The sequence below is a fragment of the Nematolebias whitei genome, chromosome 10 (genome assembly GCF_014905685.2).
Source record: "Nematolebias whitei isolate Nwh7 chromosome 10, NemWhi1, whole genome shotgun sequence".
Lineage (NCBI taxonomy): Eukaryota > Metazoa > Chordata > Actinopteri > Cyprinodontiformes > Rivulidae > Nematolebias > Nematolebias whitei.
Window position 1 is genome coordinate 21,986,681 of NC_056507.1, and position 4,442 is coordinate 21,991,122.

The following is a 4,442-nucleotide window of genomic DNA, read 5'->3' on the forward strand; positions in this document are numbered from 1 at the left end:
TCAGGAGAGTTTTCTGTCTTAGACTCAGAAAAGACAGTCCGGACCGAGCTGTGAATTTGTATTTACCCCTGTAAAAGAAAATTAAGATGTGATATAGGGTGCTAAATAAGAATGTGGGCACCTTACAGCGTAATTAAATATAACCACACCTGACAGGTCTCCTCTCCCACACAAGGATGAGATCAGTAGCAGGAAGGGTGAGGATGAAGGTCAGGTCACTTCAAGGCCTAAGAGCTAATTATATAAAGGATATGTTCCTTTTGTCCTTTCAGAACAGTTATTCCTTCTTGTTTTCCTACAATCTGTCATTAGGATGCAGCTGACAGGTACAATAGTGATGTCGCTCTTCATTAAACGTGTGGTAACACGCTTAAACCTTCTTGCATTTACAGCTCATGTTAGCATAGATGAAGAGCCCTTTGGTATATTTTGCTGTCAAGGCCATAGGATGATCACACTGGACATTAGTTTTATCGACTTCTTTTAATTACCTTGGTGTAATTTCCCTTGAGATCAAAGAGCAGCCCACAAGGTTTCACTAACCTCCACCCAGCGCAACAAACCAAACCAGAATCATCCGTGAAGCTCGTACTCTTCCTCACGGTTCTTACCTTAAACTGACCGGCTGCTTCGAAACCTTCCTTCGTTTGTCTTCTGCCTTGAGTTTATTTTATTTTTTCAAAAAAAACTACAGTTCCATCAATATTCACAGATGAACATTAAGGGTTTGGACCCCAGAGAGAGAGAGGATGTGTGAGCAGTTGAGGTCAGGGAGGAATGGATGGTGGTTATTAATTAAACTGTCCATTCCTGTCCGTGTCATCCCACCCCTTCAACCCCTCCTCTTTATCTGAACATGACAACAGGCCGCCTCATAGATTCCCAACACAAACACACACAAAACCACAAAACACGTTGAGTCATTACTGGGATACAGACAGCTGGATGGATTGGGAAAAAGCTGAGCAGATGTGCTTCATACTCTTATGAATGATTTATAACATCTGTATTTTTTATGTTTTCACAAGTACATTTTGGCTGTTTTATTCATCCATCCTTGAAGTTGACAGTCAGAGCCAGATTTGTTAAAACTGCATATTTTGCCTGTTTGTCTGTTTGTCAGTGCCGTTAGCAAAATAACTCCCGGACCACTGGATGGATGATAATGAAACTCTCAGACAATGATTATTGGATGAAAATAAGTAGGGATGCACGATATTGGATTTTTGGCTTAAATATCCGATACCAATATTTTTTCCCCTAGACTTACTTACAGAGAATACATAGCGTTCTCTGCTGTGGAATTAAAATACTACATTACATTATTCTACATGGTCTTTGTCAGTTTGGCCGCTACCAAATGCAGATGACAAGAAGAGGCTGAAAATGATGCAACACTTCAACTTGAATTATGTTTAATGTTAAATTTATTCACGACATTTACTCTCTCTAACACAATGACAACACTCAAACAGTGCAACTGTGTAAATTTTCACAAATCTAAACTCAACCTCTTCACAAGCGACAAGTGAAAAGTGGATAAGTAGTAGTGCATTAATAGATATACTTGGCAGTTTCTTAAATTAAAAATGAACTTAAAACAAAGACCTTTTTTATCGGTGATTTATTTTGATGGAATGGCCGATGTCCAATATTTAACTTTATCTCTAATATCGGCTGATACGATACTATGCTGATAATATCATGCATCCCTAATAATAAGTATAAGTGCTATGTGTTGTCATCACTGTATGTTACAATGACAAAATTAGCTCTCTGCATTCAACCCATCACACCTGAGATACACGCAGGTGGAGCAGTGGGCAGCTATGTAAGCACCCGGGGAGCAGATAGGTATTGGGTGACTAGCTCAAGGATACCATGACATGTGGGCGTAGCGGGGAGTTGAACCTCGACTTTCTGGTCCCAAGTCGGCTGCCCTACCTCTACCCCATCTTGGCCCTGGATAAAATGTACAACTAGTTAACTTTCAGAGTCGATCTAATTCAAGATGGCCACCACAGCTGAGGAAACCTAACAAACACCAAACCCACTGCGTCAAATATAAAAAGATCAAGCTAAATTGAATATGGAAGTAGGTGAGAGTCAGTCCCTGCTCATAATCTGAACACTAGCTGAATGTGCAAGATTTGGTTTATGCCATTACCTAATGGTCAACTACGTCTGTCTGTCAGCAAAATATGTAACAAACCACTTTTCAACTTTTACAAAGCAAGGCTGTACATCTACAACTGATTCAACACTGAGCGCTGTCAAATCTCACAATATCTCATGAGATTGTCTAATAATGTTATTCACAGAGTTTGACCAGAATGTTCCTTTTTTAGTCTAAATCGGTGGCATGAATGATGAAGGGCGGAATGCATTTCCTCAACAAACACTAGTTTTTATTGTTCTTAAAGATGAACACCGCTCATTAAATTTATTTTGTCTTTATTAATCCTAATTTATAAAAAAAGAGGAATAGTTTAATCATTGATGGGTTGTTGCTCCATCCAAAGAGGCCCTTCTGAGTCAACAGACTGTCTCCCTGAAATAAACAGAACCTTTGCCATTGCTTGCTGTTTGTGGACTATCTGGTTTATGTTTGAGAGCACGCAAGGAATGAAGTGACCCGACTGAAATGAGCACAAGGATATACATCCAGTTACTTTTACTGGTGTCTCTCTTTGGGATCCTGTTGTCCGCTCCAAGCTGATCGCGTTGTTCTGAAAGACGTGGAATGACAGAAAACATCCTTGAAAGCAGCACAAACAATCACATGCTCCTCACAACTTCAGAGTACTACAAAGACAACCAGCAACAAAGTCCATAACCTTGAAATCCCTTATCACGATGTGAAAATCGTTAGCTTTTCCATGGCCAAATCACACAAAGTTTATTTAAGAGCTTTTCAGGCAGAATGATCTTGAGCATTAGGGACAAGCGCTGACAAGGAATGTCCTGTCCAGTAATTAAAACCAGTGATAACGCAAAGGATGTTTACAGTGTGACTGGAAACAGACCGTCTCAGAAAAGTTTGAATCATGACACAAACGAGCAACAAGTTATCAATCAGAATTTACTGACTTTGGTTTTTTTTTAGGGGGACGGGAGAGAAACACTGAAAACACACTTTGATGTTGTGCTGCTGAATTTTCTGGAGGATAAACTGTCCATCACAAGTTTCTGTTACTCAGGTATCACAATGTGGTGGAAATGTGTCAAATCTAGACTTGATGAAAATCTTTAACTTTGGAAAGTTGTTTTTTTGTCAACCGATATATTTTTCTCACTGGGTTGACGACCAGTTGATGACTGATGTTTGGGCCTAAAATGTCTGAAAATGTTTGCGACGGTTCTTGGTTTCCTCCCCTGTCCTGTCACTTAAGTTTTAAACATATTTAAAGAGTTTGGCTCAAACCTTCTTTCAAAGTAGTTTCGGAGTTATTGCAGGAGTCCCAAACTCATCTCAAACCCTTCTCAGTTTTGTCTCCAATCTGAAGCAAATACCATGAGATTGTGCACAGGAGCTCTCCTCTGACACAAAACAGACCAGATATGAAAACCACACGGGTTGGCAGCAACACATCCAGCATCATCACTCTGAACACGGGGGCCCCACAAGGATGTGTGCTGAGCCCCCTTCTGTTCACTCTACTAACCTACGACTGCTCTCCATCACACCCCTCCAACCTCTTCATCAAGTTTGCGGACGACACGACTGTGGTAGGCCTCATCAGCAATAACGATGAGTCACTCTACAGGAGCGAGGTGAGCCGGCTGGTCTCCTGGTGCAAACGCAACAATCTCTTGCTGAACACAGAGAAGACCAAGGAGATTGTTGTGGACTTCAGGAGAACTCAGACAAAACATGCTCCACTATCCATCAACAGTGTTGTTGTGGAAAGGGTGAGCAGCACCAAGTTCTTGGGTGTGCACATCTCTGAGGACCTCTCCTGGACCATCAACACAGCAGCAGTGGCCAAAAAGGCTCACCAACGGCTCTACTTCCTCCGCAAGCTGAGAAGAGCGAGAGCCCCCCACCCCCATCATGACAACCTTCTACAGGGGGGCCATCGAGAGCATCCTGATGAGCTGCTCCACTGTGTGGTACGGGGCCTGCACAGCATCCTGCCGCAAATCCCTCCAGCGGATCGTGAGGACAGCTGAGAAGATCATTGGCACCTCTCTCCCCTGCCTTCAGGACCTCCACAGCTCTCGCCTCAGAAGTAAAGCCCTCTGCTGGGTGGGAGATCTTGACCACCCGCTACACTGCTTCTTCAACCTGCTGCCATTAGGGCGAAGACTGCGTAGCCTCAGTTCTAGGACCAGCAGACTGTGGAACAGCTCCGTCCATCAGGCCGTGAGGATGCTGAACTCTCTGCCTGCCCCCCCTCAGCCCCCTCTCCCACTTCTGCCACCCTGCACACACTAACTCA